Source organism: Cebus imitator, unplaced genomic scaffold (assembly GCF_001604975.1).
Source record: "Cebus imitator isolate Cc_AM_T3 unplaced genomic scaffold, Cebus_imitator-1.0 Scaffold53, whole genome shotgun sequence".
In the NCBI taxonomy this organism is placed as follows: Eukaryota; Metazoa; Chordata; class Mammalia; order Primates; family Cebidae; genus Cebus; species Cebus imitator.
Genome location: NW_016107368.1, coordinates 1,790,503 through 1,812,963, shown reverse-complemented (window position 1 = coordinate 1,812,963; position 22,461 = coordinate 1,790,503). Strand labels below are relative to the sequence as shown.

The window sequence follows — 22,461 nt, the reverse complement described above, 5'->3', positions numbered from 1 at the left end:
GTGCAATGGCGCGATCTCGGCTCACCGCAACCTCCGCCTCCTGGGTTCAGGCAATTCTCCTGCCTCAGCTTCCTGAGTAGCCGGGATTACAGGCATGCGCCACCATGCCCAGCTAATTTTTTGTATTTTTAGTAGAGACGGGGTTTCACCGTGTTGACCAGGATGGTGTCAATCTCTTGACCTCGTGATCCACCCGCCTCGGCCTCCCAAAGTGCTGGGATTACAGGCTTGAAGTATGGTCATTTTAATGATGTTAATTCTGATCCTTGAGCATGGGATATTTTTCCATTTGTTTGTGGTCTCTTTATTTTATCCAGTGTTTTATAGTTTTTATAGCTGTTGTAAAAAGGGATTGCCTTCTTGATTTCTTTCTCAACTAGTTTGTTTTATTGATGTATCAAAACAGGTTTTGTATGTTGATTTTCTTTAACACCACCCTACCTCACAGGTGGATGTATGTTGATTTTTGTGTGTTGATTTTGTATTTTGAAACTTTACTGAATTTATTTAGCAGAACTAAGAGTTTTTTGGTGAAGTCTAGATTTTTCTAGATATTTTTTAACACTCCCTACTTCACAGGTGGATGTATATTGATGTATGTGTGTTGATTTTGTATCCTGTAACTTTACTGAATTTATTTAGCTGAACTAAGAGTTTTTTTGGTGCAACCTAGGTTTTTCTAGATAGAAGGTTATATCATCAGCATAGAGGGACAGTTTGATGTCCTCTTTTCTAATTTGGATGCCTTTTCTTTTTTTTCCCTCTTGCCTGATTGGTCTGGCCAGGACTTGCCATACTATGTTGAATGTGAGTGGTTAAAGTGGGCATCCTTGTCTTGTTCCAGTTCTTAGAGGAAAGGGTTTCAACTTTCAGTATGATGTTAGCTGTGGGTTTGTCATATATGACCTTTGTTACGTTGAGATATGTTTCTTTGATGCCTAGTTTGTTACGAGTTTTTATCACGAAGGGGCACTGAATTTTATAAAGTGCTTTTTCTGTGTCTATTGAGATGAACATGTGGTTTTCCCCTTTATTCTGTTGATGTTATGAATCATATTTGTTGATTTGTGTAACCATCCTTGCCTCTCTGGGATAAATCTCACTTCACTGTGGTGTGTTGTTTGTTGTTGTTGAGACGGAGTCTTGCTCTCTCACCAGGCTGGAGTGCAGTGGCATGATCTTGGGTCACTGCAACCTCTGCCTCTTGGGTTCAAGCGATTCCCCTGCCTTAGCCTCCCCAGTAGCTGGGACTACAGGCGCACACCACCACTCCTGGCTAAATTTTTGTATTTTAGTAGAGATGGGGTTTTACAATGTTGGCCAGGATGGTCTCAATCTCCTAATCTTGTGATCTGCCCACCTTGTCTTCCAAAGTGCTGGGATTATAGGCATGAGTCACCGCCCCGGCCTTTGTTTTTTTTTTTTTTTTAATGTTGTTGAATTCAGTTTGCTAGTATATTGAGAATTTATATTGGCCTGTAGTTTTTTAAATTTTTATTTTTTTTTTCACCCTTGTGAAAAATTTTTAAATTTTTAAAAAATTTTTATTTTTTTTTTACCACCCTTGGTTTTGGTGGTAAGGTAATGTTGGCCTTGTAGAATGAGTTGGGGAGAATAACCAGAAACACTGGTTCTTCTATGAGTGTTTGGTAGAATTTGGCAGTGAAGATTGGGCACAGTGGCTCATGCCTGTAATCCCAGCACTTTGGGAGGCTGAGGCGGGTGGATCACGAGGTCAGGAGTTCGAGACCAGCCTGGCCAACATGGTGAAACCCAATCTCTACTAAATATACAAAAATTAGCTGGGCGTGGTGGTGCGCTCTGGTAGTCCCAGCTACTCGGGAGGCTGAGGCAGGAGAATTGCTTCCAGTCCTGGACTTCTCTTTGTTGGGAGACTTTTTATTATCGATTAAATCTCTTTACTCATTGTCAGTCTGTTCAGGTTTCATATTTCTTCCTCATTCAGTCTTGGAGATTGTATGTGTCTAGGAATGTATCCATTTCCTCTCAGTTTTCCAGTATGCTAGTATATCATTGTTTGTAATAGTTTTTAATGATCTTTTGTATTTCTGTGGAATCAGTTGTCTCCGTTTTCATTTCTGATTTTATTTGGGTCCTCTCTTTTTATGTTTGTTAGTCTAGCAAGTGGTTTATTGATTTACCTTTGCAAAAAATGAGCTTTTTGTTGTTCCTATGTGCTTTAGAAAAAAGTCGTTTCATTTAGTTCTGCTCTGATTTTTATTGTTTCTTCTATTAATTTGAGGTTTGGTTTGTTCTTTTCTAGTTCCTTAAGGTTCATTGCTAGATCATTTCTTTAAAATCGTACTACTTTTTTGATGTAGGCATTTTTTGAGACAGAGTTTCACTTAGTCACTCAGTCTGGAGTGCAGTGGCATGATCTTGGCCTACTGCAACCTCTGCCTCCGGCGTTCAAGCAATTCTTGTGCCTCAGTCTCCTGAGTAGCTGGGAGTACAGGTGCATGCCACCACTCCTGGTCGATTTTTGTATTTTAGTAAAGATGGGGTTTCACCACTTTGCCCAGGCTGGTCTTGAGCTCCTGAGCTCAGGCAGTCCCCCAACTTTGGCCTCCCAGAATGCTAGGATTACAGGCATGAGCTACCACACCTGGCCTGTTATTCTTGATTTCTGGTTTTATTCCATTCTTATCTGAGAAGATACTAGATGTGACTTCAGTTTTTAAAAATCTGTTGACACTTCTTTTGTGTCCTAATGTGATCTGTCCTGGAGAGTGTTTCATATGCTGATGAAAAGAATGTTAGATGAAATGTTCTGTAAATGTCTGTTAGGTCTGTTTAGTCTAATATGCAATTTAAATCCAGTGTGGCTTTCTCAATTTTTTTTTAAATCTAGATGATCTATTTAATGTTCACAGTGGGATGTTGATGTTCCTATTATTGTATTGGAATTTATCTCTCCTTGCAGTTATTATATTACTTGCTTTATGTATCTGGGTACTCCAGTGTTGGGTGCCTATATGTTTGGAATTGTTATATCCTCCTCCTGAATTTTCCCTTTACCATTATATAATGACTTTGTCTCTTTTTATTGTTTTTGACTTAAAGTTTGTTTTGTTTGATACAACTGTAGCCACTACTAGTCACTTTTGGTTTCTGTTTGCATGGAATATATTTTTCCATCCTTTACTTTCAGCCTATTTGTTTTTACAGCTGAGATGAGTTTCTTGTAGGTAGTACATAGTTGGGTCATGCTTTAAAAACATTTAAAAAAATCTCTTTAATCAGTCTACATGTTTTTATTTACTTAAGACAGTTTTGTTCTTGTTGCCCAGGCTGGAGTGCAATGGTGCGGTCTTGATTCACTGTAACCTCTACCTCCTGGGTTCAAGTGATTCTACTGACTTAGCCTCTGAAGTAGCTGGAATTACAGGCACCCATCAACATGCCCAGCTAATTTTTGTATTTTTAGTAGAAATGGGGTTTCACCATGTTGGCCTGCCTGATCTCGAACTCCTGACCTCAGGTGATCCACCCGTCTCTACTTCCCAAAGTGATGAGATTGCAGTTGTGAGCCACACCATGTCCGGCCAAGTCAGTCTGTGTCTTTTAAGTGGAAGATTTGATCAGTTTACATTCAGAGTTATTGATAAGTGAAGGTTTCTTTGTCATTTTATTAATTGATTTGTGGCTGTTTTTTATATTATCTGTTCCTTTGTCTCTCATTATTTATCATTTTGGTTTGGTGGTTTTCTGTAGTTGTAAGTCTCTTCCTGTTTGTGTGTTTACTCTATCAGTGGTTTTTATATTGTGTTTTCATGATGGTAGATACTGTTCCTTTGCTTCTGGATTTAGGACTTTAAGCATTTCTTCTAGGGCCAATCTAGTGGTGATATATTCCCTCAGCTTTTGCTTGTTTGGAAAATACTTTATTTCTTACTCATTTATGAAGGATAGCTTTGCTGGGTATAGTATCTTTGACTGACAGTTGTTTTTTCTTTCAGCACTTTTTTTTTTTTTTTTTTTTTTTTTTTTTTTTTCTCATGCCAATTTATTGCCTCCTGTTCAGCTAACTTAGGTTTTTTTTTTTTTTAATTTATGTCTTTTTTAGATGGAGTCTCGCTCTGTTACCCAGGCTGGAATAGCGGTAGTGCAATCACGGCTCACTGCAGCCTCTGCCTCCGGGGTTCAAGTGATTCTTCTGCCTCAGCCTCCTGAATAGCTGGGGTTACAGGCATGTGCCACTGTGCTGAGCTAATTTTTGTATTTTTAGTAGAGATAGGGTTTCACCATGTTGGCCAGGCTGAATATCTAAATCTCTTGCTAGACTTGGGAAATTTTTACCTATTATTAAACAGATTTTTTTAACATTTTTATTTTCTCCTGAGACACTGAAAATTTGAATATTTGGTTACCTAATGGTGTGCCATATGTCACATAGGCTTTTCTCATTGTTTTTCTTTAATTATTACTTTCTGTCTCGCTAGCTTTTTTCCAAAGGCGTTTCTTAATGTTCTGAGAATCTTTCGTCTGCTCAATCTAGTCTGTTGTTGACACTTTCAAATGTATTTTGTATTTTATTCAGTGAAATCTTCAGTTCCAGAATTCCTGTTTGGTTTTTCTTTTTTCTTTTTTTTTTTTGAAAGAGTTTTCCTCTGTCGCCCAGGCTGGAGTGCAGTGGCCCAGTCTTGGCTCACTGCAACCTCCACCCCCTGGGTTCAAGCGATTCTCCTGCCTCAGTTTCCTCAGTAGCTAAGATTACAGGCATGCGTCACCACGCCCAGCTAATTTTTGTATTTTTAGTAGAGACGGGGTTTCACCATGTTGGTCAGGTTGGTCTTGAACTCCTGACCTTGTGATCTGCCCACCTAGGCTTCCCAAAGTGCTAAGATTACAGGCCTGAGCTGCTGCACCTGGCCTAGTTTTTCTTTCTCTCTTTTTTTTTTTTTTGAGATGGAATCTCACACTGTTGCCCAGGCCAGAGTGCAGTGGCGTGATCTCAACTAAATGCAGCCTTCGCCTCCCGGGTTCAAGTGATCCTCTTGCCTCAGCCTCCTGAATAGCTGGGACTATACAGGTGCCCGCCACCACACCTAACTAATTTTTTTGTAGAGATGGGGTTTTACCATGTTAGCCAGACTTGTCTTGAACTCCTGACCTCAAGTGATCTGCTTGCCTTGGCCTCCCAAAATGCTGGGATTGATTACAGGCATCAGCCACTGTGCCCAACCTAGTTTTCCTTTATGATATCTAGTTTCTTTAGTAAATTTCTCCCTCATAGCCTTAATTGTTTTTCTGATTTCTTTGTATTGTTTTTCAGAATTCTCTTGTATCTTTTTTTTTTGAGACAGAGATGGGGTTCTGCCATGTTGGCCAGGTTGGTGTTGAACTCCTGGCCTCAAGTGATCTGCCTGCCTCGGCCTCCCAGAGTGCTAGGATTACAGGCATGAGCCACAGTGCCTGGCCTCAGAATTCTCATATCTTACTGGGCTTCTTTAAAATCACTGTTTTGAGTAATTTTTCTTGGATTTCATAAATTTCTTTTTACCCCCCTGAGAAAGGGTCTCAATTTGTTGCCCAGGCTGGAATGCAATGGTGTGATCATAGCTCAGTGCAGCCTCAACCTCCCTGGGCTCAGGTAATCCCCCTACCTCAGCCTCCCAAGTGGCTGGGACTACAGGTGCATGCCACCACACCTGGCTAATTTTTGTACTTTTTTTAGAGATGGGGTCTCACTATGTTGCCCTGGCTGGTCTTGCACCACTAGGCTCAAGCAATCTGCCTGCCTCAGTCTCAAAGTGCTAGAATTACAAATGTGAGTTACCTAACCTGGCCAGATTTTTTCTGTTTGGGATGTATTGCTTGTGAATTATTGTGGTCTTTTGGAGGTGTCATGCTTCCTTGCTTTTTCATGTTTCCTGTGTCCTTACACTTACATTTGTGCCTCTGGTGTAACAGTCGCTCCTTTTAATTTTTTGAATTTTGTTTCATAGGGGAGAACATTTTCCTGAAGATGTATCTGTGGTGTTGGTATGGCATTTTGGCTTTGATTCTAGCTATGTGTCATAGGATAGTCTCTGTGTGATTTCCTTGGATGTGAATGGTGTCAGTGATGTCTGTGATTTCTTAGGTGGCTTAGATCGTGGTTGTTAGTGGAGGCTGTAATAAAGTTTTTTTTCTTTTTTTTTTAATAAAATAAAATTTTAACCTTCAATAAAAGAGGCCTCACTATGTTGCCCAGACTTGTCTCAAAGTCCTGAGCTCAAATATCCTCCCACCTCAGCCTCCCAAAGTGCTAGGATTGTAGGTGTGAGCCACCATGCCTAGCCTGTGATAAGGTTTTGCTGAGGTCTGGGTGGCCAAGTAGGCTAGCCCTCAGGCCCCAGTGGCGGCACCAGTGAGCTGAAATTGCCTGTCCTTGGGCTTCAGGGCAGCATATACTGGCACCAGTGTTAGCAGGTTCAGACAAGCCAATTATTGAGCCTCCAGGTGTCTTGCTTGAGTACCAGGAACGGCACAAATGAGCCAGGCAGGTTGACAGGTTTTTAAGCCTCTGTGTAGTAGGCATGGTGTGGATGATGACAGTAGCAGTGGGATAACCTTTAGGACCCAAGTTGTCTGTGGTGGTGTAGGCAGTGGCTGTGATGGGCTGGGCAAGCTAATCCCCAGGCTTGCAGGTAGCACGTGTGATTTGTTGCCAGCTGTGGTGGTAGAGGCAGGTTGAATAGGTCCAATCTCAGACCCTGGGAGGAGTGCTTAGGTGCCAACAATGGTGGTCTAGGCTAGGTGATTCCTAGGCCCATGGATTGCATGCTTCGGTACTGAGGGGGATGGAGCCAGGTTGTAGGAGCCTGTCCTGAGGCTTCCTGCTGGTACATGCAGGTACTGGCTATGGTAGGCAGGGGAGAGCGATCCTCAGACTGCCATCAGAGTGCTCTGGTGGCAGCCGCAGAGATTATGCTGTGGCGTTGTTACTGAGAAGGGTGGGGTTGCCATCAGTGGGAGGATCCGTAGGCAGGTGGCTTGGTGGGGCACATTCTTTGCTTGTGCCTTGTTCAGTGGAATTTTTCCTCAGTGCATGAAAATGCATGGGTCCCCCTCTGCTACAGTGAAGAGAGACAGTTGCTGCCAGTGGCTGTGGCCTTGGATCCTGTGGAGCAGCTATCGGTGGAGAATGTCAGTGGGGGCTCCAGGGATATGGAGATGTAGGGTCTGTTGGGTTCCTGGGCATGGCAAAGTCTGGTGGGGGCTGGGCTCTCAAAACGGAGGTACACTGTACCTGCTTAGGAATTGGGGATTTGTGGGACTTAGAGGGAGCTCTCTCTGGAATAATGTTGTTGCATGGTTTCTAGGCACCTCCTTCTGTTAAACTCAGGGCCTGCAGCAGTTGAGGAGTTCTCCCATGGCTAATATTATAAGAGTCTGGTGGGAATGTGGACCTCTGGAGGTCTCTTATCTTTTCCCCACATTAGGTAGTCTCTCCAGGCTCTCCACCGATCCTGGTTGAGCAGGCTGCCTTGCCTCCTCCACCTTTCTTGCTTTCTGTGCTTCTTGTCACCTCCCTGCTGAATTCCAGTGTTCTCTCTTAGATGATCTGTTTGAAGTGTGACTATCTCCTCACTATTTTGTTTCCTCTCCATGGTGAAGGCAAGTACCATATGCGTGTAGTCAGCCATCTTGAAGTTCCTCCCTATGTACCCTATGTAAATATGTCTCTTTACATAGGGTACATATGTCCACAACGATATCATTTTGTCGTATTAACATTCCTTTACGTTACAGTATCTGCAGGGACCCATTTAGTTTTAATAATTAATTGAATCAAGTATTTTTAAAATTAGATTTAAAAAAAATTTTTTTTGTTTCTTTGAGACTGTGTCTCGCTTTGTTGCCCAGGCTGGAATGTAGTGGCGTGATTCTGGCTCACTGCAACCTCTGCCTCCTGGGTTCAAGTGATTCTCCTGCCTCAGCCTCCTGAGTAGCTGGGACTACAGGCATGCGCCACCACACCCAACTAATTTTTTGTATTTTTAGTAGAGATGGGGTTTCACTGTGTTAGCCAGGATGATCTTGATCTCCTGACCTCATGATCCTCCCACCTTGGCCTCCCAAAGTGCTGGGATTACAGGTGTGAGCCACTGTGCCTGGCCTAAAATTAGTTTTTAAAAATATTAGAATGGATAATGAATGCCTGCTTTAAGTACAAAGGAATGATAGAGAGTTTTAAAATACAAAGCCTTGGTCAAAAATGGGGTAAATTTATCTGTAGAATTAGTGGACTAGATGCACAGTTTGCAGAGTGTGGGTGAGGCCACAATGCCAGCATTTGAATATGGAAACAGGGTTGAGGTGGTTCTGAATTTATGTCCTATAAGATCTTCAGAGCTGAAAGAGTCACATGAAACTGGAGACCAAATCTGTGGATACTGAGTAAAACAAGAAGGGATAGGTTGTTCCATCTGTTAAAGGGGGCAAACTGAAACTGATTACTGCCAATGTGGTGACAGCTAACTCCAAAGGAGACTGACAATATATACTTTTTATTGTGCCTGCCATGACCCTTGGTCAAAATTGATAGTTTTAGGAAGAAGAGAACAGTTTCTGTATGTTACGGTACAACAATTATAAGAACATTACAAAAGAATTTCAGATTCAGTGGGATATGTACAGTATAGTGCTGTGGTTTTAATGTGTTCCCTAAAGTTAATATGTTGGAAAGTTGATGCAGTGGTGTTTGGAGATGGGGCATAATGGGAGGTGTTTGGGTCTTGAGGGCACTGCCCTCATGAATGAATTAATGCTGTTATCTTAGGAGTAGGGTCCATGACTCCCCCTTTTCCCCACCCCAGCCATTTGATGCCTTCCTCTTTGTTGTCACACAGCAGAAAGGCCTTCAACAGATGCTGGTGTCTTGATCTTGAACTCCCAGCCTCTAGAACTATGAGGAAATAAATTTCTGTCCTTTATAAATTACCCAATCTCAGATATTCTGTTACAGCAGCAAGAAATGGACTAAGACAGTAAGAGAGGGGGAAATATTAGGTAGAATCACAAAGAAGGGAGTGAGTGACTGCTGCTCAGAGGTATATAGGCAAATGGTGCAAAGAAAACATGTGAATTGGGTCTTAAGAATACGTGGAAGTTTGCTGAGAGGGGAAGGGTATGCTAGACTGAGGACTGAAATGTGTGAAAGGAGCTGAAACTCATAATGGTAATTTTGTAAATGTTGAAAACCACATGCGTGATATTCTGTTGAGATGCCAGGGATACAGTGAAATTATGTTTCCTGTAAGAGCTTGCTGTATTATAAGTAAGATAAACAATTATGTAAACAGCCAGTTTCAATGGCAGGATGTTGAGTGGTTTAACAAAATAAATGTCCCATGTTCACTTGAGAAGAACATGATTTCTGCTGTTGGATAGTGTTCTCTGTTACAGCTAATTGGTTTATAGTGTTAAGTCTCTTTCCTCTTTTGTTTGATTATTCTACCCATTATTGAGAGTCAGGTATTGAAGTCTTCAATGATTATTGTAGAACTGTCTTGTTTCTCCCTTAAATTCTGTTAGTTTTTGCTTTGTTTATTTTGATGGGCTATCATTACATGTTAAATTTTTATCATAGTATCTTCTTGCTATATTCAATTTTTTATTATAGTGTCTTTCATTGTCTCATACTTTCTTGTTTTATAATCTGTGTTGTCTGATGCTAATACAGCCCACCCCACTTCTCTTATGGTTCCTATGTACATGGATTAGCCTTTCCCTCCTTACATGTTTTATCTATTTATGTCTTTGGATCTAAAGTGAGTCTCTTAAAGATAGCATATATTTCGAATTTTTTTTTTCTGTTCATCTTGCCAATCTCTTTTGATTGGAGAGTTTATTTACATTGGAGTAATTACTGTTAAGGAGACACTGCTGTCCTTTTGCTATTTGTTTTCTTTATTCCTTAAAGTTTTCGTGTCACTCATTTGCTGCATTACTGTCTTCTGTGCTGAATTTAATAGAATAATTCCATTCTCATTTCCTTTTGTGTATATTCAATAGCTATTTTTTATAGTTACCATGGGGATTACATTTAACATTCTGAAGATAAAACACTCCAGTTTAAATTTGTACCAGCTTAACTTCAATAACAAACAGTAACTGTACCTGTACAGCTCCATCCCTACCCCCTTTTGGTTATTTTATGCATTTGTCTCTTATGTAGAAAATAAATGTGGAGTAGCAAAGTAAAGTTACAATTATACTAGCTTTTAGAGTACTGTTTTTGTTGTATAGTAAAGCTATGTTTAAAAAGTTTACAAACCAAATAAACCTCAGAGTTACAAACCAAAGTTACAGTAATACTAGCTTTTATACTTGCACATGTGTTTACTTTTACTTTATATAGCTTCAAAGTACTGTCTAGCATCCTTTTGTTTCAACCTGTTTGACTCCTCTTAGCATTTTATTCCAGTTTTTAAATTCAATATTGTCAATTGACATCATAATTTTATACTTTCCTGGGGTACAGAGGGATGTTCTGACATATGTATACAATCTGAAATGATTAAGTCAAGCTAATTAAGATATCCATCACCTTGTTTACCTACTATTTTCATAATGAGACATTCAAAATGTACTCTTAATTATTTTGAAATATGTAATGCATGAATACAGTGACTGGCATCACTGTGCTGTGTGGTAGGTCTCAAAACGTATTCCTCCCATCCAAAACTTGGTATCCTTTCACCAACAACTTCCCATCCTGGCTTCTCCCCAGTCTCTGGTAACCATCATTCTACTCTCTCCTTTTATAGATTCCACATACACATGAGACCATGTCTTTCTGTGCTGACTTATTTAATTTAATTTAACATAAAGTCCTCTAGATTCATTCATGCTGTTGCAAATGAAAGAATTTCCTTCTTTTTAAAGGCTGAATTTCATTGTATGTATACACATTTTCCTTCATTAATCCCTTGATGGACACTTAAGTTGATTCCATATCCTGGATATTGTGAATAATGCTGCAGTGAACAATATATAGATATTCCTTTGCCATACTGATTTTAGTGCCTTTGGATATATACCTAGAAGAGGGATTGCTGGATCATATGGTAGTTCTAATTCAGTTTCTTGAGGAACCTCCATATTCTTTTTCATAATGGCTGTACTAATTTACATCCCCACCAACAATGTACAAGTGTTAGCTTTTCTCTGCATCCTCCTTAACCCTTTTATTGTTCTTTTTGATAAAAGCCATTCTAATGGATCTTATTTTATTATTATTATATTTTAAGTTCTGAGATACATATGCAGAATGTGCAGGTTTGTTACATAGGTATACACGTGCCATGGTGGTTTGCTGCACCCATCACCCTGTCATCTACATTAGATATTTCTCCTAATGCTGTCCCTCCCCTAACCCTCAGTGTGTGATGTTCCCCTCCTGGTGTCCGTGTATTCTTATTGTTCAGCTCCCACTTATGAGTGATAACATGCAGTGTATGGTTTTCTGTTCCTGTGTTAGTTTGCTGAGAATGATAGTTTCCAACTTTATCCATGTCCCTGCAAAGGACATGAACTCATCCTTTTTTATGGCTGCAAAGTATTCCATGGTGTATATGTACCACATTTTCTTTATCCAGTCTGTCCTTGATGGGTATTTGGGTTGATTCCAAGTCTTTGCTCTTGTGAACAGTGCTGCAGTAAACATACGTGTGCATGTGTCTTTATAGTAGAATGATTTATAATCCTTTGAGTATATACCCAGTAATGGGATTGCTAGGTCAAATGGTATTTCTGGTTCTAGATCCTTGAGGAATTACCACACTATCTTCCACAATGGTTGAACTAATTTACACTCCCACCAACAGTGTAAATGTGTTCCTATTTCTCTACATCCTGTCCAGGATCTGTTGGTGTCTGACTTTTTAATGTTTGCCATTCTAACTGGTGTGAGATGGTATCTCATTGTGGTTTTGATTTGCGTTTCTCTAATGACCAGTGATCATGAGCTTTTTTTTCCATATGTTTGTTGGCTGCATAAATGTCTTCTTTTGAGAAGTGTCTGTTCATATCCTTTGCCTACTTTTTGATGGAGTTGTTTTTTTTCTTGTAAATTTGTGTGAGTTATTTGTAGATTCTGAATATTAGCCCTTTGTCAGATGGATGATTGCAAAAATTTTCTCCCCTTCTGTAGGTTGCCGCTTTCACTCTGATGATTGTTTCTTTTGCTGGGCAGAAGCTCTTTAGTTTAGTTAAGTCCCATTTGTCAATTTTGACTTTTGTTGCCACTTTTTTTTTTTTTTTTTTTGGGTATTTCAGTCATGAAGTCTTTGCCCATGCTTATGTCCTGAATAGTACTGCCTAGGTTTTCTTCTAGGGTTTTTATGGTTTTAGGACTTATGTTTAAGGCTTTAATCCATCTTGGGTTAATTTCTGTATAAGGTGTAAGGAAGGGATCCAGTTTCAGTTTTCTGCATATGGCCAGTTTTCCCAACCCCATTTATTAAACAGGGAATCCTTTCCCATTGCCTGTTTTTGTCAGGTTTGTCAAAGATCAGATGGTTGTAGATGTGTGACGTTATTTCTGAAGCCTCTGTTCTGTTCCATTGGTCTATATATCTGTTTTGGTACCAGTACCATGCTGTTTTGGTTACTGTAGTTTCATAGTATAGTTTGAAGTCAGGTAGCATTATGCCTCCAGCTTTGTTCTTTTTGCTTAGGATTGTCTTGGCTATATGGGTTCTTTTTTGATTACATAGAAATTTAAAGTAGTTTTTTCTAATTTTGTGAAGACATCCAATGGGAGCTTAATGGGGATAGCATTAAATCTATAAATTACTTTGGGTAGTATGGCTGTTTTTATGATATTGATTCTTCCTATCCATGAGCATGGAATGTTTCTCCATTTGTTTGTGTCCTCTCTTGTTTCTTTGAGCAGTGGTTTGCAGTTCTCCCTAAAGAGGTCCTTCACATCCCTTGTAAGTTGTATTTCTAGGTATTTTATTGTCTTTGTAGCAATTGTGAATGGGAGTTCACTCATGATTTGACTCTCTGTCTATTTTTGGTGTGTGGGAAAGCTTGTGATTTTTGCACATTGATTTATTTTGTATCCTGAGACTTTGCTGAAGTTGGTTATCAGCTTAAGAAGATTTTCAGCTGGGACGTTGGGGTTTTCTAAATATACAGTCATGTCATCTACAAACAGAGACAATTTGACTATCTCCTTTCCTAATTGAATACCCTTTATTTCTTTCTCTTGCCTGATTTCCCTGGCCAGAATTTCCAATGCTATGTTGAATAGGAGTGGTGAGAGAGGGCATCCTTGACTTGTGCCTGTTTTCCATGTGAATGCTTCCAACTTTTGTCCATTCAGTATGATATTGGCTGTGGGTTTGTCATAAATAGCTCTTATTATTTTGAGATGTGTTCCATCAGTACCTAGTTTATTGAGTGTTTTTAGCATGAAGGGGTGTTGAATTTTATAAAATGCCTTTTCTGCATCTATTGAGATAATCATGGTTTTTGTCATTGGTTCTGTTTATGTGATGGATTACGTTTGTTGATTTGCATATGTTGAATCAGTTTTCATCCCAGGGATGAAGCCAACTTGATCTTAGTGGATAAGCTTTTTGATGTGCTGCTGGATTCAGTTTGCCAGTATTTTATTGAGGATTTTTGCATCGATGTGCATCAGGAATATTGGCCTAAAATTTCCTTTTATTGTTGTGTCTCTGCAAGGTTTTGGTATCAGGATGATGCTGGCCTCATAAAATGAATTAGGGAGAAGTCCCTGTTTTTTTCTTGCTTGGAATAGTTTCCGAAGGAGTGGTACCACCTCCTCTTTGTACCTCTGGTAGAATTCAGCTGTAAACCCATCTGGTCCTGGGCCTTTTTTGGTTGATAGGCTATTACTGCTTCAGTTTCAGAACTTGTTATTGGTCTATTCAGGGATTTGACTTCTTCCTGGTTTAGTTTTGGGAGGGTGTATCTATCCAGGAATTTATCCATTTCCTCTAGATTTTCTAGTTTATTTGCATAAAGGTGTTTATAGTATTCTTTGATGGTAGTTTGTGTTTCTGTGGGATCAGTGGTGATATCCCCTTTATCATTTTTTATTGTGACTGTTTGATTCTTGTCTCTCCTCTTCTTTATTAGTCTGGCTAGCAGTCTATTTTTTTTCCCCCCCCAAAACACCAGCTCCTGGATTTACTGAATTTTTTGAAGGGTTTTTTGTGGCTCTATCTCATTCAGTTCTGCTCTGATCTTAGTTATTTCTTGTCTTCTGCTAGCTTTTGAGTTTTTTTGATCTTTCTCCCCTGGCTCTTTGAATTTTGACGATAGGTTGTTGATTTTAGGTCTTTCCTTGCTTCTTATATGGGTATTTATTGCTATAAATTTCCATGTAGACATTGATTTAAATGTGTCTCAGAGATTCTGGTATGTTGTATATTCATTCTCATTGGTTTAGAAGAACATCTTTATTTCTGCCTTCATTTCATTGTTTATCAAGTTGTCATTCAGGAGCAAGTTACTCAGTTTCCATGAAGTTTTGCAGTTCTCAGTTAGTTTCTTAATCCTGAGTTGTAATTTGATTGCACTGTGGTCTGAGAGACTGTTTGTTATGATTTCCATTCTTTTGCATTTGCTGAAGAGTGATTTACTTCCAATTATGTGGTCAATTTTAGAGCAGGTGTGATGTGGTTCTGAGAAGAATGTATATTCTGTGGATTTGAGGTGGAGAGTTCTGTAGATGTCTGTTAGGTTTGCTTGGCCCAGATCTGAGTTTAAGTCCTGGGTATCCTTGTTAATTTTCTGTCTCGTTGATCTGTCTGATATTGACAGTGGAGTGTTAAAGTCTCCTACTATTATTGTGTGGGGGTCTAAGTCTCTTTGTAGGTTGTTAAGAACTTGCTTTATGTATCTGGGTGCTCCTGTATTGGGTGCGTATATATTTAGGATCGTTAGCTCTTTTTGTTGCATTGATCCTTTTACCATTATGTAACGCCCTTCTTTGTCTCTTTTGATCTTTGTTGGTTTAAAGTCTATTTTATCAGAGATAGGATTGCAACTCCTGCTTTTTTTCCCTCTCCATTTGCTTGGTAAATCTTCCTCCATCCCTTTATTTTGAGCCTATGTGTGTCCTTGCATGTGAGCATGTGAGATGGGTTTCTTGGATACAGCACACCGATGGGTTTTGACTTTTTATCCAAATTGCCAGTCTGTGTCTTTTGATCAGTGCATTTAGCCCATTTACATTTAAGGTTAATATTGTTATATGTGAATATGATCCTGCCATTTTTATGCTAGCTGGTTGTTTTGCCCATTAGTTAACACAGTTTCTTCATTGTGTCAATGCTGTTTACCATTTGGTACATTTTTGGAGTGGCTGGTACTGATTTTTCCTTTCTATGTTTAGTGCTTCTTTCGGGAGATATCTTGTAAGGCAGGCCTGGTAGTAATGAAATTTCTCAGCAATTGCTTGTCCCTAAAGGATTTTATTTCTCCTCATATAAAGCTTAGTTTGGCTGGATATGAAATTCTAAGTTGAAAGTTCTTTTCTTTAAGGATGTTGAATATTGGCCCCCACTCTCATCTGGCTTGTAGGGTTTCTTCTGAGAGATCCACTGTGAGTCTGATGGGCTTCCCTTTGTGGGTAACCCAATCTTTCTCTCTGGCTGCCCTTAGTATTTTTTCCTTCATTTCAACCCTGATGAATCTGACGATTATGTGCCTTGGGTTTGGTCTTCTTGAGGAATATTTTTGTGGTGTTCTCTGTATTTCCTGGACTTGAATATTGGCCTGCCTTGCTAGGTTGGGGAAGTTGTTTTGGATAATATCCTGAAGAGTGTTTTCCAGTTTGGATTCATTCTCTCTGTCACATTCAGGTACACCTATCAAACATAGATTAGGTCTTTTCACATAATCCCATATTTCTTGGAAGGTTTGTTCATTTCTTTTCACTCTTTTTTTCTCCAATCTTGCCTTCTTGTTTAATTTCTTTGAGTTGATATTCAGTCTCTGATAGCCTCTCTTCTGTTTGGCCGATTTGGCTGTTGAAACTTGTGTATGCTTTGTGAAGTTCTTGTGTTGTGTTTTTCAGCTCCATCAAGTCATTATATTCTCCTGTAAGCTGTTTATTCTTGTTAGCATTTTGAAGCTTTTTTTGAGGTTCTTAGTTTCTTTGCATTGGATTAAAACATGTTCTTTTAGCTCAGAGAAGTTTGTTATTACCCACCTTCTGAAGCCTGTTTCTGTCAATTTATCAGACTCATTCTCCATCCTGCTTTGTTCCCTTGCTGGTGAGGGTTGTGATCCCTTGGAGGAGAAGAGGTCTTCTGGTTTTGGGTGTTTTCATCCTTTTTGTGCTGGTTTCTTCCCATCTTTGTGGATTTATCTATTTGTGGTCTTTGTAATTCGTGACTTTCAGATGGGGTCTCTGAGTGGACGTCCTTTTGGTTGACGATGAAGTTATTCTGTGTTTTAGTTTTCCTTCTAACAGTCAGGCCCCTCTGCTGTAGGACTGCTGGAGGTCCGCTCCAGACCCCGCTTGCCTGGGAATCACTTGCGACAGCTGCAAAATAGTAAGGGTTGCTGCCAGTTTCTTCTGTTATCTTCGTCCCAGAAGGATACCCGCCAGATGTCAGCCTGAGCTCTCCTTTATGAGGTATCTTTTTATATATACGGGGGTCAGGGAGCTGCTTGAGGAGACAGTCTGTTTGTTATAGGGGCTCAAGTGCTGAGCTGTGAGCTCCGTTGTTCGGTTCAGAGCTGCTGGGTGGTACATTTAAATCTGCTGCAGTAGAGCTCATAACCGCCTTTTTTCCCAGGTGCTCTGTCCTGGGAAGGTTGGGGTTTATTTATAAGTTCCTGACATGTTGTTGCCTTTTTTCAGAGATGCCCTGCCCAGCAAGGGGGTAGTCTAGTCACATTATGCCAGCAGAGGTTACTGAGCTACTGTGGGCTCTGCCCAGCTGCTGTGTGAACTTCTTTGTGGTTTTATTTACAGAGGTATAGTTAGAACTGCCTCAGTAATGGCGGTGTGCCTCAGTAATGGTGGACTGCCTATGTAATGCCATCCCAGGTCTAGCTGCACTTGCTGTGAAACTCTCAATCCAGAGCATTGATCGTTTTTGTGGGGGTGGGACCTGCCGAGCCAGACCACCTGCCTCCCTGTTTCAGCCCCCTTTTTTTCAGTTTAATGGGCGGCTCTGTCTCCTAGGCATTCCAGGCGCCAACTGAAATGGCCACTCAGATTTGTGTGAGTTTTTATGCAGAGACCCACTGCGCTGGCTGAAACAGTTGTGCTAGAAACTCATGGCACTTTTCAGCCCGGGAATATCCTGGTCTGTGGGCAGTAATAACTTGTTTAGAAATATGGTCATCACTCACCCTCTGCATTGTTCTCAGTGGGAACTACACTCCAGAGCTGTTCCTATTCAGCCATCTTGGATCCATCCTCCCTACCTTTGATCTTTGAAGTTGGTGATTTTGGATGGGATCTCTGAGTGTAAGTTCTTTCTGTTGATGTAGAAGCTATTTCTTTTTGTTTTTTAGTTTTCCTACTAACAGTCAGGTCCCTCTGCTGTAGGACTGCTGGAGGTCCACTCTAGACCTTGCTTATCTGGGAATCACCCATAGGGGTTGCAGATCAGCAAGTATTGCTGCCTGATCTTTCCTCTGGTAGCTTTGTCCCGGAAGGGTACCTGCCAGGTGACAGCCAGAGCTCTCCTATATGGGGCATCGTTTTGGTTATACAGGGTTCAGGGAGCCACTTGAGGAGGCAGTCTGCCCCTTGTTTGCCCTCAGAGGTGCTGCTGGGCTGTCAAGGACTCAGTCCAGTTGCTGTGTAAACTTCCTCTGACTTTTGTTTACACAGATAGGTTTAGACCTGCCTCAGCAATGGTGGACGCCCTCCCCCCAACCAAGCTTGATCATCCCTGTCGAGCTTGAACTGATGTGCTGGGTGTGAAACTCTCAAGTGAGAGGGCTTCAGTTTGGTGGTGTGTTTGGGGGTGGGACCTGCCCAGGCATATCGCCTGTCTCCCTGCTTTCAGTTATCCCACTTTCTGGGGAGCAGGCAGCTCTGTCCCGCAGGCGCTCTTGGTGCTAGTCAAAACGTTTGCCCAGACCTGTGCCGACACCCGCAGTGTCTGCTGGAGCTGCCACTCAGATCTGTCTTGGTAACTTGCAGCGCTTTTCAGCCCAGCAGGGATCTCCTGGTCTGTGAGTTGCAGAAGGCATGGGAGAAGCACAGTATCTGAACCTGAGTGCCGTGAAGGAGCATCCCTGATCCTCCAGTCAGTTGTACTTCCCGGGTGAGGCAGCACCCTGCCCTGCAATGGTTTGCCCTCCTTGAGCTACACTCACTGTCCAAGCAGTCCCATTGAAATGAACCTGGTACCTCGGTTGGAAATGTGGGGATCATTTGCCTTCTGCATCTCTCTTGCTGGGAGCTGCGCTCCAGAGCTGTTCCTATTTGGCCATCTTGGTGGAATCCCCTGGGCTACCCAATTTCTTTATGCCAAAATACTCTGGTAAGAGTCTGTTTGTGGTCTCAGCTTACAAGGAGAGGACTCCACACCTGTGCACTGGCTGGAGTGGACGCCTGGGTATTCTGGAGTCTCCATGCGTGCTGGGAAGGGCTGGGTGATGAACAGAGAGCAGGGCTTCAGGGGGACTTCAAACACTTTTCTCCTCTTGACAGTTTTGGCCTGGCTGCCTGAGTTGGGAGTGTGTTTTCGGTCTCTCTCAGATCTGGGTGGGCAGGCTGAGTGAGTGACCTGGGAAGTCCTGGGGTTGGAGAGGGGGCGCTCCAGGGTCTGGGGGCGATGTGGACACCTTCACTAGCTTTTTTGTTTTCTTGAGGTGGAGTCTCACTCTGTCATCCAGGCTGGAGTGCATTGGTGTGATCTCGGCTCCCAGGTTCAAGCAATTCTCCTGCCTCAGCCTCTCGAGTAGCTGGGATTACAGGCATGCACCACCATGCCCGGCTAACTTCTGTACTTTTAGTAGAGTTGGGGTTTCACCATATTGGCCACGCTGGTCTCAAACTTCTGACCTCAGGTGATCTGCCACCTTGGCCTCCCAAACTGCTGGGATTACAGGCATGAGCCATTGAGCCCAGCCTAGCCAAACACTTTTAAACAAAGAGGTCTCATGAGAACTCACTGTCACAGAGCAACAAGAGGGGAAATCTGCCCCGTGATCCAGTCACCTCCAGTCACCTGGAGATTACGATTTGATATGAGATTTGGTTGGGGACACAGATCCAAACCATATCAAGGGCTAAGTGGTAAAGTCCTAAAACCATTTTATGATAAAAATGACATAAGCACATGGAGGGCATGAGGGGGAATTGGAATTAAGTGCAGCAATTAATATGAAAAATAGTCAAATGTTATGATTAATCATAAGTTAAATATGTCTCATATTTCAGGTTACCACAAGTTTTATGTATGTCAGAATAATATGTTTACTAGATGAGATGACACAATGTAAACCTTACTAATAATATAAAGCATGGGGAAATTATAGTCAGTGTCCTCTGTGTGTGTTTGTGTGTATACTTTTGGAAATATGTATAACTTGGAGTGACACTGAAATATGATAGATTAGAACGGTAAGGATCAGAATAATGAGGGATTAATGTAATGAAAAACTTAGAAAACAAAACTGAATTTGTTCAAAAAATTGAAATTGTGATTTTGACACTCAAGAAGAGACTTTTTAATATTATCCAGTTCAATTCTCTTATTTTGTAGATAAGGAAATGGAGTTTCTGGGAGGTTGGTATGTCAGGCCCTGAGTCATAACTAATGGCAGAGCAGTGGTTAGAACCCATGTATATGGCTAGAAAGGAAATCGAATATGTTATAAACATATTTTGCTTATAAGGGCAGCCAAACAGGGCTGAGAACTAGGATAAAATAAGCAAGTTGCCTAAGGTGAAAAATTGGAGGAGACACTCTCATATGCAGACCTTGTACATTTGCAACTTGTCAAATGTATTCATATGTAATGTGTAAACATAGCATAAAATGTCAAATAATGCTGAGACATTTAGGGATAGTCTGAAAGAGGTAAACGGGATGTTATAGAAAAAGAATTTTCCCTTAAGATTTTGTCCCTAGTGTGTGCAATAATCAACAGTTTGCAGGCACCTGTGGGCATTGCTTCAGTTTCTGGGAGAACAATGTGGCATGTTCAATGTCAAGCTTGTCGAACCTGTGGGCTGCATGTGGCCCAGGATGGCTTTGAATGTGGCTCAACACAAATTCGTAAACTATCTTAAAACATTATGAGCTTTTTTGTTGTTGTTGTTCATCAGCTATCATTAATGTATTTTATGTATGGCCCAAGACAGTAATTCTTCCAGTGTGATCCAGGGAACCCAAAAGATTGGACACCCCTATCTGTGTTAAGCCTCATAGATCTTTCTCAGGCCTCAGGCCTGGCCTGGTTCCTATTTTCATTTTTTCCTTGAATCATATCTCAGAGACGATATTTTCCTTGTGTCTTTAAAGTTGTTTTAACATTCACAATTCTTTGGGGGATTTTCTTTAACTTGGTTGAAAAATTAGAGAATCTAGACAATTTTCCTAGTGCCCTCTGCTTTACAGCCTATGTGACCAAATATGGAAGCAATTTAGAGATAATAGTTAACAGGGAAATAAGGGATAGCTTATATCTTATACTTTTCCTGTCATGCCTCTGGTCTCTAGTTTCTGACTCTGATTTTATTTTTGAGGGTCGAGTTACCTAGGTCAGTTCTCTTTCCTTAGGTAAAGGACATGTTTCTTTATTTATAACAGTTCTTTCCCCTAGCACTTAGGAGTTAGAGGTGGTTTGGTTGAATAAAATCTCTGCTTCCGTGTCTCAGGAAGATAATTCTCAGAACCTTTACAGTGGAGGGCACATATATCAGTAAGCTCTTCCCAAATATTAGTGATTCCCTTCTCGGCATCATCCTTTGTGAGGAGAATAAAACCAGAATCCATAGCCCCTGTCTTACAACCAGTGGGTATAAATTTCTTATGCTGCTTCTCTGGATCTGTCCCGTTTTGTACCTGACACCTGGCCTGCCCTCAGGATCATTATTCTTATTGTTCTTTACACCTTTAGAGTTCAAGGCAGGTTGTTTGTTTTTATGTTACATTTAAAAATAAATTGTTGATGTGGAGGATTCTGGGAGCCAAGAGTTTATAAAGTGAAAAAATGGGTGGTTTTATTGATACAGCCAGAGTTGGCTAAATGTATAAACAGGTAGCTAGTTGTACATTGGATCTAATTTACATGTACAATTCTGATTTAATCAGAATAAGTTTAAATTCAGTCAGCATTACAGATAAAATAATATTAACAAGGAATACAGAAGAACTTTTCCCACAAGCCTAAAAGCTTTTCCGGGATAGGCATTGTACCCAATTTAGCTTTGAAAGCTAGATAGCTCATACTGTGCCTGGCACATAGTAGTAGGACCTCAAAAATAACTGGTAAATATGGTAAAATCAGTAGTTTGGTTGTTTATAAGCTCCATATAGCGTTCATTCTTGGCTTTCATTAAGTCCAATCCAAAATGAAGACATAGGTGTTGTGAAATTGGGAATATCTGTTATTGCTTGTGTTAGGATTTCCTTAATTCTCCCTCTGTTTTTTTTATCCTTTTGTTGATTTTTCTTCATCTGGAATCTTTCATATAGAGGTTTTTTTCTTTCTCTTTTAAATTTGATACTCTTTAGTCCAGGTGCCTATTATCTTGTTATATTTTCCTTATTGTTTTGTTTTAGCAGACAGGTGATTTTTGGTTTACATAATGAAAAATCCATATATAGCATCTGGATTGAGAATGTACTAGAGTTGGGGATTAAAAAATGGAATTTAATCTCTGTTTACCTCTCAGCTTCATTGTCAGGTTCTACGTGGTGACATAAACTCTGAAGTTTGCATGCTTTCAAGTTAAGGCTGTTGGGAAAAGGGAGTGTCTTTCCAGTAGCTCCTACAGACATCCCAGGAGTCTTTCTGAGTGAACAACTTGGGTTTTAAGTATGTTCTTGAATTAGTCACAAGAACTAAGGGAATTTAACATTCTGATTAATAATGTGTAAGCTGCATATTCTACTCCTGAGTTGATGGAACTCTACCTGAATAATGTAGAAATAGAATTTTGGGGTGGGGTTAGGAAGAATAATCAGAAGGAAGTTGAGATACTGTTACAAAAAGAAGAGAGAATGGATGCTGGTGTAGCTTAGTTTTCATTGACTTAATTTTGATTTTGATTTGCGTTTCTCTAATGACCAGTGAGATTTTCTACATTATTGTTTTTTTAAATTATCAAAGTATAGTATATGAACATAAAGTCCCAAATAGTGCCACAGACCTATAACAAAAATAGCATTTCTTTATTCTCCCCCTTGTTTATCCTCCTCTTTGCCTCAAGGGATAATCACTTTGAATTTTTAAAGCTGTTTCTTCTAATTTTTTTTTTTTTTTTTT

At 40.5% G+C, this 22,461-nt stretch overlaps 1 protein-coding gene across 2 annotated transcripts in view; it reads left to right on the top strand.

Annotated features, from left to right (window-relative positions):
• NCK1 (NCK adaptor protein 1) overlaps positions 1–22,461 on the top strand; it is an 88,807-nt gene that overhangs the window by 33,750 nt on the left and 32,596 nt on the right. The window lies entirely within an intron of this gene.